The sequence below is a fragment of the Amblyomma maculatum genome, chromosome 2 (assembly GCF_055883805.1).
Source record: "Amblyomma maculatum isolate TAMU_Amacu chromosome 2, ASM5588380v1, whole genome shotgun sequence".
NCBI classification, from domain to species: domain Eukaryota; kingdom Metazoa; phylum Arthropoda; class Arachnida; order Ixodida; family Ixodidae; genus Amblyomma; species Amblyomma maculatum.
Genome location: NC_139345.1, coordinates 11,571,212 through 11,584,134, shown reverse-complemented (window position 1 = coordinate 11,584,134; position 12,923 = coordinate 11,571,212).

The following is a 12,923-nucleotide window of genomic DNA, read 5'->3' as shown; positions in this document are numbered from 1 at the left end:
AAACAGACAATATATGATGCAGCAATGGCCCTCTTTGGGTCCTTTAACGTGCACTGAAACCGCACAGCATTTTTTGTGCCTCGTCTCAATTGAAATGCAGTTCCCAAGGTATGGATTCGAAAACTACTACCTTAGGATTAGCTGCCAAACACTGAAGCCAGCTGTCCCATTGCGGTAGATATTTCTATCATGAATCAACGTTCGCGTAATCACAAGACACAAAAGCCTTGTCAGTGGTTTTCACTTTCCAGCAACCACTGAAAATAACCTCATGCGCGTGAAAGCTAGCGTCTTTTCCTGTGCTTTTGACAAGCTCCTAGCGAATGTGCTGTCTTTTTATATATTGCATTACTTACCAAGGTATGGAAGCTTGACAGCAATAACTGCGCCGACAGTTACTGAGCTCTGTTTGTTGAATGCAAACTTTTAGCATTTATCGAACCACATTGTTAGCAGCAACTTGAAAACCATCTCCGGGGCTGTACACTCCTAAATGCATTCAAAATTGTGCGGTGATTTATATCGATAATTCGACGAAGTGTCGTTACCGCAACTAGTTCCGAAAAACCGCATGCTACTTGCCTTCTAGCTCCTTTGGCATCTGAGCGGCATATTACCCCACGCGCTAACTTTTTTTTTTTTGAAGAAATCACAATATTGCGTGAGCAGAGAAGCGATAACAGCGTCAGCACCTTTCACCGCCCAGTGGCTCCGCGGCGACAGCAGGACACGTGGAGAGGCTAGTTGCAAACCAGCGCCGTGCTTGTGAAGCACTTATACGGCTCTCGGAAAGTGTGCCCGCTAGTTTCCATCCCCGCCACCACTCCTCGCCTCTTCGGTCACCATGGCCGGACCAACGAGCGCGTAATGAGCCGCGCTGAGAAGGCTGCTGATGCCAGGTTTTGATATAAATTTCGCCGAGCACTCAGATTCTACTCCCCTCCCCTCCCCCCCCCCCCCCCCCCCCCCTCACCTCGCTCGCTATCCTCGGATCTTACCAGCCCCAATCCAAGCCCATACGCCTAAACAGGACGTCGTCTCCGGTTAGATATGCCAGTTTGTATAATTCATCGTTTCCGAGTGCACGACGTTGCGCTCTGTGGCTTCATCCGTGGCCAAGTGATGGAAGCGGTGCGCGTGGGTCCAGTCATAGTCGCAGCGGCCGCTGCCTCGACCAGCTAGTGATGAAAGCGGTTGGCCAGCAAGCCGCTACGCGGCGTTTGCAAGGCCTCGCGCCACCACGCTCAATTAGGAAACCTTTCGGCGCGGAAGGCATGCTGCGCAAGGCGCATTTCACTGGGCGCTTTAATTAAACGCGCCGCCTCTGCCACCACCTTAACGTTCGAATTTGAATTTAAACTCGCCCTCCCCCCCCCTCCCCCCCCCCTCCTCGCGCCCCAAATCCAGAGCACACCACTGCGAAACCATAAGGGCTGTAACGAAGGCAGCGATGCCTGCAGCAACTGAGAAATAGCATTCGTATTAGACGCTGAGCCTAAGCTATGTGAAGCAAAAAGGGAAAAGCTTCCACTAGTCTGACAATGTGTTTTTGCAAAAAAAAATTATTTCTTCCTTTCCGCACATCGCTTTAGTTAACATTGGTTTTCCAGAGCTGGCCATCAATGTTCCTATTTCTAATTTCAATATAGTAATTGTCCCTTCGCTGTCCATTTTGGCCAATTTCTTCTCGAAAGCACTCTCACCCTCTGCTTAGCGGCTCCTGTTCTTTCCGTATTTCTTTTTATTTTACAGAGCTCTTGGATTCTCACACCTAGCTTTCAGTTTATTACTGGCCTGCTGTTCTTTCGTCTAAACTAGCGCACTTCGCCACCTCAGCAGACACGGTGTTTAGGAGTCGGCGACGTGAGAAAACACCTGCCCAAGGGAGAAGCGAGCGGCACAGAATGAAAGGAACGCTGTGGCTGAAGAGAGAAAGTGAGATCCTAATCGGATTACTCAGCGCGAGAGCAGCTAGCAGCGCAGCAGACGCGGAAAGGGCGGCTATTTTTGCGAGCAGTGATGAATAATTCTTTGTAGCAATGAAAGGATGGGGGATATTAACGGGTTTCTTTTCCTCTGCCTTTTTTTTTTCTTTTTTTCTTCTCATTTTAAATCGAAGTTCTATGTACACTACTTTTTTTTTTTTTCACTCACTATAGGTTCAAGGAACTCCTACGTGTACGAACTCTGTGCGTTTGCTTGGGGAACGCTCTGATGAACGGGAGAACGAATATAAAAGCAATGTATAGTCACTCAGTTCGCGCGGGCGGGCAAATTTCGCTTCGTGGAGTTTACGTTTGCCTGGTAAAGAAGATGACTCAGCCAGCTTTTCCTCCATTCGGGTACGCGTTTAAAACTGTGATTGGTCTACATATACTTTCAGTGCATGTAAAACCAAGCGTTTCTTTTTTAAATGTATCTAATTTAACAGACATTAAATGATATTTTATTAAAAACAGTTCTCGAGGCAACTCGTTCGCGATACAGCAAGCTTGCGTGCCACGTCGAAATTGGAGTTTGTTCATTTCCATCCGAACACTGTTTTGGCCGCATCACTGAATATAGTACATCGCTATTTTGGTGGTGCAATGTTATTTTGCACCACCATCAGCTCTAGATCAAGGCCACTTGTTGTAATAAGGGATCTTTTCTCAAGCCCTAATGTAGCTCACACGGATTGAGCAACACCAAAGATAAAAAACAGACATATCTTCGCTGCCCCGCAGAGCTGCCGATCAAAAAATTATTCTCGTGTGAGTTTTGCGTTAACAAATTAATGCAATGCTGTCACGTGAATTTCCTTCTTGAGTGAGGTGATATCAAAGTGGGAATACCAACTTAGTTTTGCCAGTGCACACATCGAGGTATCCAAGCAGCTGATTAGAAGTCGGCGCATTCCGCTAATCACACACTCACAATTTCTCTGCGTTTTATTAACCCCAGAACTGCGCTTTTCATTTACTCCAAGCACGAAATGTAAAAGGTTATACGGCGCAATAAATATGATGCTATGTTCTTAGCGCTAGAAGAATGGGCCGGCGATTTTGCCCTGCTGCACTATTTGGAATAGGGGGATCAGCGACTCGTATTCCCTTTCTGACGACTGCAGGCAACTGGAATGACACCTAAGTTAATGAAAGCAGCAGGAGCGCAGAAAATTCCCCACGAAAAAAGAATAACAATCATTCGAAACCGAGTAATGCTTAGCGCGGTTCTTAATAGAATGCAGAACGTTATCAAAATACACTGATAAAATCAACAGAAGCAGTGCAATAAAAGTCAGACACGAATCATGAAAAAACAAATACCTAATGTCGATGTCTGCTTCTGCGCCCTTTCCAGGACGAAGGAAAAAATACAAAACCTAAAGGAAGGAGCAGGGAACGCCTAAACCTCCGAACCGCTTTGACCATCGCCACACACTTCTCTGGAAGTTTCGGCGAACGGGACGGCGGTGTTCCATCCTGTTTCTTCTCAACTCTCGTTCTTCACTTAATTCTCCTCCTTCCCTTTCTTCCCTCCTCCCTGTGGTCGCGGAAAAAGTCATCGCTCAGCGATGGCGGGACGACAGTGCTGCTTCTCGAGACTCGACGACGCGCTTAAAGTTGGATACGAATCGTGACAGCAGCTGGTTGCTTTTCTACCGCGCATCTTTGCAGCATTTATTTCTAGCTGCCTTCCTTACGTCTCTACGTGCCCGTGTCTCCGGCTTTGATTGAACCAGCCTTCTTTATACAAGAAAAAGACCATATTCGTTTCCACGAATGCATATGTACGCTCGCATAGATATGAGAACTTTCTATTCCTTGCCCTTTGTGATTAAATATTTCTCTGAAAGACGTCGGACTACTTTCGCAATATGTCTGTGCCTGTTTAATTTTTGTGTGTGCTTGTGCGTGGCGGTGGGGGCGAAAAAGGGGGTGGAGGCGTGAAATGCTTCTATGTTGTCTGAAGGGCACTTGGGAAAGATTAGTCATCTTTTAAAATGTCTCAAGTAGCGAGCACCGCATAACTTAGTGGGGATACCTTAAAGGTAAACTCCGGCGATTTTTCGATGCTCACAGATATCAACAAGCCTCAGAAGTTCTTCTCAACATGAACATTACGTGTTCCAAAAAGCACAGTTGAAGACGATTTAGTTTTCCTGCAAAGTAATTTTAAAGATAGCGCTCCGGGACTCGCGACTCGCACTGCCAGACAGGAGTTTTTTACGGCCAACACTGTGCTTCATGACGCAACAGTTGTGCAAGGGCTTTCGAGCAGACGACGGCGACAATGCAACGACCCTACTGGGGCGCGGCTTGTACGGTGCGGCGTCACCTGTACGATACTGCGAGGTGCTGCTGGCACGGGGCAGGGCGACGGCGGCACTATACTCAGAAACAGCCTGCCACGATGCAGGCACGGCCGACAGCTTGCTTGCAAACACCACAAATCTTGGAATTACTGTCTTGTAGTTTCAGCTCACCTTTCAGTGCATTCCTTTGCAACGATGAGCAGTATCTAAAGTTGCGCTGTTGGCTACACGAATTATTCTATGAAAAACAACACACGATTTGCCAGCGATTTCCAGGAAAAAAGCTTCGCGAAAATTTAATCTTGCGATTCGTCGCCCCCTCTACATCTCAAAAACCACGTATGCATGCTGGGAACAATGAGCGTGTGCCTGCTACCAACACAGGACAGTTTTTGGGCTCGCGAGTACTATTATTGAAATCAGATGCAGTTTCGACGATATTTCCGCTCGTTTCGCTCAAGACATGATAAACCGCCTGCCGTAGTCCGCCGGTGCCGGCACGGCGGATTGTTTGCGAGCCACCGTCAGAAAAAAGATACATGCTAAAATATGTTGATCTCTTAAATACTACACAACCGTATAAATTACTCGCTGATCTGCAACGACATTTCGCGGATAACTGTGATAGAAACTAATTTCTGCTCACAGCTGCAGATATGCCGCTCAGCTCATAAGATCTCGCATTCTAGCTCCGCTGCTAATGCGTCGCCGAGATTACATCTTTCTTTTACTCTGAGACAATTAGGTTGACAGTAAGGCTATTTTATGAACAAACCATTTACTACAGCGCTGATCAATTCCGAAGCGCCGTCCGCTGCGGCTTCGATGTGAAACGATTTCGGTCTATCGACAACTAGGGCCCAGCGCACAGCCAGAGAGCCGTTGTCCGATACTCTCGCAGGCAGCACCGCTTGGGTGAGCTCACTGCAATCAGTGCGGCAAGTGTTGCGAGTTTGTCATCAACTTTCTTGTAGCAGCTGGGGTTGGTCATATTTTGGTGTACCATTTAACATTTATTACGCCGAGAAAACGATCCTGAGTGGACGGACGGGACTACATGCTGCGCCGTCGGGTGCATAATTTAGAAGTTTGTATCATATATATGACTTGTTGCTCTTGAAACTTGATCTACTGTGCGAAATACATGTAGTTGAAACTGCATGGCCAGGCCGTACGCTTTAAGATTTTGCATACGTGCTCTGCACATCTTCCGTACCTTTTAGTAAACAAGCGCCGACCGCCGCTGAGCTTCGCTATGGATAGTCATGATCAGCAGGTTGGTTACGTATGGTATGTAATGATGTAAGACATCAACAGGAATTTGAAAGCTGCTTTCGCTTAGAGTGCAATCATTTTCGTAACATACTGAAGGCGTATAAAATTTTGTGTACGCTCAATTTTTATCCACGCCATTATTTCCAAAAGGCATTAGTTTTGGTCGTTTAGCAGCGCGTAGAAAATATTATATTAGATTGAACAAGTGCCATTCGGTGGGAATAACATTCAATTTTCTATGTGGTAGCGGTAACAAGTACGCAGTTACCGATGCGCAATGTAAACACAGAATTCATACGCTATTGCGATCAGAACTGTACAAATTTAATGCTTGACAGAAATCTTGACAGTTTTCTCTTTCGCCGCTCTCTCCTGTCCATCTGCGAGCGTTTCGCTCAAAGCTCCCTTCTGCGCAGCACTACCGATTCGTTTCCTCGCAACGAATGCGCCAAGAGCAAGACGCGGAGAGTTGTCACAACGAAACAACAAGAGAACCAAGCGCTAGCGTTTAGATATACGGCGCCACGTCGTCTGACCTCTTCTCGCCGTGGACGGGGACGTCTGCGGGACCCAAGCACGATCCGATGCGTCTGTCATGCGTAACCGAGGAGCCAATTTGTCTAATGAAATTCACAACCGTTTTTCCTCTCCCGACGGCAGGAAACGAAGACGGAGCACGGAAAAACGTCACCGCCCATGGCTCGGACGCATCCGTCTCCCCGTCGTCTACGTCTCGACCTCTTCTTCTTGTCGTTCCCACTGCAGTCCTTTCCTTCGTGCTCTCGTGCTATTCTTGAAGTCCTTTCATTTCTTTCTTTTTCTGCCTCTCATTTTCTATTTCTGTTTCTAAGACACGAATGGGCGTCTGTCTCTTATTCATCTCGCGGATTGTCTCCGCAGTGTGGAGGAGGGTAGTCGCACCGTTCGAACTCACAAGCCAAACCTCTGCACCGCTAAGGACGACCTTGTACTTCGAATAAATGGAGCCCGTGGCGCCACCATTGTCTTGTTTTCCTCCGGAAGACGAAGGAGCCCTCGCCGAAACGTTGGCGTCACAAGCAACAAGAAACGCGACAACGGCCGACGTAGGAGTTCGTTTTTCATTCTCCATCGTGCGCCCTTTTCGACAATTTCTGCCCTTTTTTTTTTTTCAGAGCACTTTATAAAATGGATTCATTGAGCGACCGGTGTATTAACTTCCCTTATGACTGCAGATGTTGCATTCTTTCAGTGGCGCTGGGCCAGAAAACAACATCGTGCGAATATGACGGACAGGTGACAGCCCGTCGGGATGCCCGTTGCCGTGCGGGCCGCAGTTGACAGCCACCCAAATAACGCGAACAACTTTAGTATATGTTTAGCATCGTAAGACGAGAAATTCTTGCTCAGCTACAATTGTTAAAGCCATTGTAGTCAAACAGGTTTGTTAACTCACCTCTCTAACGAGCGCATAAAGTTTTCGATGAAGTCCTTATCACGTCTGGTGAAGTCCCGACACCAGTACACTAGACCTTGAGGGCCGTTTTCGAAATCAGAAGGCGTCTGTTGATTATTCGCATGGCTTCTGTGTGAGAGGCCATCCAAAAATCTCTTCAGGACGCAATATATTTCATTCCGCTGTTGAATAAAATGTTGAGAAGGCGGGTACCTCACTTATTAGAAAATATCTTGGAAGAGAGCATTGGGTTCGCAGAGCACAAATCCTGCTTCATAAGCGGATTACTAGCAATCACAAACAATAGCGTTCTCCTAGCGATCCCGTGATAATCAGCATCGGTCCATCTTTAGTCCGTAAAAATTTTGCCATCTCCGCCACGCGCTGCTTTACGGCACCTGTTACTAGCCGAGGGCAACATGACCTCAGGGCACCTGCACAGCGGTGTGGCCACAACGCTCGGTATTACAAGTATATGCTCAGAGAACTTGAAAGCGGATCAATGTTGACCTGTGTCTCATGTAGCATGCACAGACTACCAATTTTAACAAGAATAAAATTTCTAAGCAGTTTTATTTTTACTTTACCTTACTGAGATCCTACTCTTCACCCACTGTGGGCATTGAAAACTGACTGCTCCATCCGAAATATACTTATACGTATATATGCATCGAGCTATCAAAATATTGAGGTATTGCAAACAGCTCGTTCGAGCGGCAACAGACCAGCGAGTTTCATTGTTTGATAATGGGCGCAAAGATGTGCGATAAGTAAAAGTTTTCTGACTATAATATTTGGTTACACGGCTTATAACGCGAAAGAAGTTACCGCCTCGAGCCTTGAAAGAAATCTTCCAGCTACTACACTACTTAAAACTCTTGGTGGACGCTTCAGCTCCGAACTTGTGAAGTTATTGCGTGATAGCGGTTTCTCGCTCGCGCACTCGAGATCCAAGAGCGCCGGAAGTTTGATTCTTATTCCACCTTCCCACTTCAAGTGAGCAACTCCAGTTGGCAGCACTTCCCGACTTACTGATATTATGCGCTACCCTTAAGTCGCACAAGCCATCGAAAGGTCAGTGCAAGTCATTTCAGCTTCCAGTTACAACCTGTCAGCGCCAGACCCGTGATACTTCGCCCACAACGCCGAAGCCGTAACGTAATAGCGTTAAAGGTCCCGTTAACCGAAAATCAGGCGTCGGTGGCTGGTGCTGGCGTTTTGAGAAAAACAATCAGAAGCATGGCGCTGTAAGGGGGTAGCTGGAAGCTGACATGATCGAGCACTAACTGGAGGTAGTGTTCTGTCATTACGTTTAACAAGAACTGCCAACTCAGGCCTCTCTTTTCATATATGATATCGGAAACAGCCTGGCAGGATCGTTGCATTCACATTACCTCTAGGCCATGCAGGTACGTTCACATGACACAGTTAGAGCGGAGCTTCACATCTATGTGGCCTCGTAGCTTACGCTATCGCGCCACACCTTTTAAGACGAAGCATAAGTGCTCCCACAATTTTAATGTGCTCTACCAACTAGGGTGGGAAAAGAAGGTATAACGCACGTAATTCGAACACAACCTTACCAACATATACCAAAACAAAGGTTATTCTGGGTAACGAAGTGTTTAACGCAAAAAGTGCAGACAATGCACGTTAAATTACTCTGAACGCGAGCGGAAAATGATTGCTTGGTAGCGCGAAAAGGCTTTTTTTTTTTTTAGCGTGTCTTGTTTCCAGCGCCAGTCGTGTGCCAAGTGATTCAACTGAACGCCTCGCGCATTTTGTTTCATATTCCTCATCACGTGCGCTACACGATGCGCGAATGCGAACTGCCGCAGGAACAATTTTCGGTCCGACGCCTTTCTTGGGAGGTGACTCGGAGCGCAGTGCGCGAAGTTGCTCAGCGCCATACATTCCCTATTTCCTAGGGACCGTGCAGGCAGTGGCAAGGCCACTGCGATGTTTTACTGTCATTCTGTGTACTTCTGTTCAATTAGTGGTGAGTGTAAAGACGGCTTCCTTCCGACAAAGCACTCGGGTCGGTCAGACTGAACACTGGGCACCATTTAAGCTTCGACCTCCCGCTTTATTTGAGGCGTTATTAAATAAGAACGTTCATTTCGGGCGTGGATAGGCGATGGCGGGACATACGTCTTAATATTCGGTGCATCGCCCTTTGGTTTTCTCATTTTTCAAACAAAATGCGTCTGCCTTTCTCTCCCTCTCCCAAAAGCGTTTAAGTATCTCTTCTCCACACTTTTTAAGAAACGCGCCAACTTGGTTATATGCAGCATGTTCGCGTGACTTCTGATGTTTCACCGCGTACTTACAGAGCAAGGAATGAGGGCCAGTTATACTTTAAAAACTATTTTTTTCGGCAATACACTGGGCTTTTATTCATAGAAAGTTGTTTTTTGAAGACATTACCAAAATTTTGGAGCATACACTTAAGAGCGCTTACGTGTATGAATGCGAAAGCGTTGCAGTGCTGCGAGGGAAATGTTTTCGAATAAGGCTTTCGGCATGTATTAAAGTTCTTTGTGCTGATGTTGCATTCGGTGTGTGCTTTTGCAAATTTCACGTGGTCTGCTGTAATGCGGCATCATCGAGCTGCACTCGCCGAACCCTCAGCTTGAAAGCGCGCATTTGGAGGTCCGTACATCGTTGTTTTAAACCTCTGTCGAGAGCTAGTCTTTATCTTGACTACACTATGTACGCTATGGGACAATACAGTTGTACGACAAAGGGTTGATGCATCGTTAATATTCGGCTTGCTACGTGCGTCATAATGCGGCTTGGTGACGTCATCCACCTTTTTTTACCAAGTGCTAGCGTTTTCCACCTGATTTTTGTTCACACCGAACACCAATGACGGCTTATATCGAAATAGAGTATAGATTGATTTCGCAATAAAAAAGCCACAATTCAGAGAGGCGGCTCCAAAATTTACCATCATCTTTTCCGTTCGCTTTATTAATACTCATTACCGCATACTGAGGCTGCTGTCAGTATTAGTTAGGAGTGTGATATTATCGGTCACTGAATAATTCTTTTCCGTGGCATCATTTCCTAACCAGCTTCTGGAGTGTGTTGTTCCGGAGTAAAATGTCTCGTGTCCATGTTCACACAAACGAACCTAGCATGATGATCGCTAGAGAACAAATATATTGCAAAGCAGGACTGCAAAATATATATATTTGGAGTAATATTGTGGCCGATAATTGTACTAGCAGACCATGTTGCTCACCTTTCAGAGCATTGTCAACTATAGCAGCTCGTCTTAGCAGACACTTCGGCCTGTCTCCGAGTTTACGTCAGGAAGCCGCACTGATGGCATTTTTGTTCCTTCCGCGCATGTAGACCGGGGTACTGAATAAATAACTGCAGCTCCGTTCGACCAGGATGCCAGTCAAAAGAATGAAAAAAAGGAAGGCTAGAGGGAAGAAGGTTGACAGGACGAAAGAGACAGTACGTGCATCTGCTGGATCCGCTCTCTTATCATTGCAGCGTTTGTTTGTTTTTTTCATGCTTTGACACTTTACCTCTCTGTTGTATATTATTTTCACGACGATGTGTTCCGAGAACACGCAGAGCAGTTCCCGGGATTCCTTTTTTTCTCTCTTCCATAACAGTGCATTTCTCCTTTTGAGACAAATGTCTCCGCCGCGATCATCGTACATCTCTGCACTCGTTGTGCTTTACTTCGAGATGTCCCCCCTCCGCTACGTCTCGGAATTATCGAGTTACTGGACACCTGCTCTTTTCAGAAAGCGTCTCCTGCTCGTTCTTCACTTATTCATTCCTCCAGACGTGTCATCGAAGTTTTTTTTTTTTTTTGTTTTTTTTTTTCGGTTTTGGGGCAACCTTCTCGCTCTTGGGTCTGTCAGTGTGAAAGCCAAAAAAAGCTTCACTGATAGATCTTCAAGCAAGGCGCCATTTGGTTCATTTTTTATGCACATCTGAGCTTCCCTTCTTTGCGTTCACCCGTACCTTCCCGAAGAATCTCGTTCAGAGCCCGAGGGTGAACGGGAAGTGAGGACCCCACAGTTCCGATGTAGCGCGCTTCGCACTGAACAATTCTCGTTCGTTTCTAGGCAGTATTATAGTGCCTTAAAGTGGACCAGTGGACGGTTGAAGTATTAGCACCAATGAAAGCACCCCAGAAGGCCAAGATTTCGAGCTTAGCTTAAATGGACCTAGAGAATATCAAACCACACGTCGAGGCAAATAGCGCGGCCTATACGGTTGTGAACAATGGGGCGGAAAAGCATGAAACACTTTCGCCATCTTTTTCATGTATCTTTTCTTGTCATAGCATGAGGGAAGCTTTTTTCGTTCAGCGTAAACGTTTGGAAGAAAATAGATTTTAATTATGAAGGATAAAACGAAGGGCAGTGTCGTACTCAGCCCGTAGTACTTGTATATCTGCGAAACCATAATATGGAAGAGCATTGAACACGGGTAGATGGGGAAGCTTCCGTTCACAGGTCATAGAGTTAATACGCGACCTCTAAAGGGAAAGCTGTCTATTCAGCCAATGTATTCGTGTTATGACCACCTGATTGCCGCCATCATTAAACTGTTTGACGATTGCCAGATGAATACTGCTTGCTAAATCTGGCCGATGAGCAAGGTTTGAACCTGGCAACGCAGATCGTTAGGAAATTGCGGCGTGCTGCTACTTCCTGACGGCTGCTGTAGAGTATCTGCTGTAAACAACGGCCGAACCATCGCGTCTGGAGCATTTCTGATAGTATGTTGCGTCGCGTATGTGTTGTAACCTCATATAGAGGTGAAGCTTCTTCTGTGTGGTTATCCTAAGGCCACCTAGACCTGTGATTGTTACGCGCTTCGTGTGGAATTTGTCCGCCGAGCCCGCACGCATCTTCTTTGCCTGGCTTATTCTGGATGGCCAGCGCTCCGTGCACAAAACGTCAAAGAGTGACCGCGTGCGTGTTTACTGTTCACTTTATTTACCCTTTGTTCTTTCATAAGGCATGGTTGAGAAAGCTGCGAGAAGAGCAGCATGTTTTGGTCTAACTGAGACGGTGGTAGACCCGTTGCGCTTAACCAGTCCAGCTATTCCCTTAAGAAAATCGGTGAATAAAAATGTTCAGTTCGCTTGGAGTCATTTGCCTCGAGACGTTTTCGATCCTCACCTTACAGTCCATAGTTCAAGCATAGCTCTTGTTGTGGAACGAAAAATCTGCCATGAAATTTGCAAATGTAAGTTCGATGCGGCGGGTTTGCTCACACGTACGTGAAGCAATATGCCGGATCCTTTTGGAGCTTTGGCCTTCCATACAGCGCATGAAGGTTTCATCGCGATGCATAAGAGTGCAAGCGGCTCTTTGTTAAGAACCGCTTCTCATTTGAAACGCTTTCATCTTGCGACTGCAAGCTATAGCGACGCCTCAAAACAGTAGTTTCAAATCGAAACACAAAGGGCGTCTCCTCGGGAACATGGTTCACAGTTGTCCTACTTCAACTTCTTATGCCCCAAACTATGTCTGAAAACTGTTTCGAAACTTGGAAAAAGCGCGCAAAAATTTTGTAAAGCTTCGTTATCTACCACAGTTTTTAAAACTCCAGACCAAAACTTGCTCATTCTTGGCTTAGCGAGAAAAATCTATGATGGCCACAGTGATGAGTTTGAAAATGACGGCGCTACATGTTTCCCCGCTTGTTACAACTCGAGTCAACGTTTTGACAAGTGGGCTTGTCTTCGTCTGGGCCGCGCGATCATCATTGGCCGTCGGGTTTAAATACGCTTTTGCTTCCGAATGACAAAAACTAGAGATGGAGGAGAGTGGGAGAGAAAAACATTAGGCCAAGGGGGGAGAAAATGCTTCTTGGGTATGTATTTCGCAGCCTGGAACAGGCGATCCCGAGGCCTGAAAAAGAAAATAAAAAGCG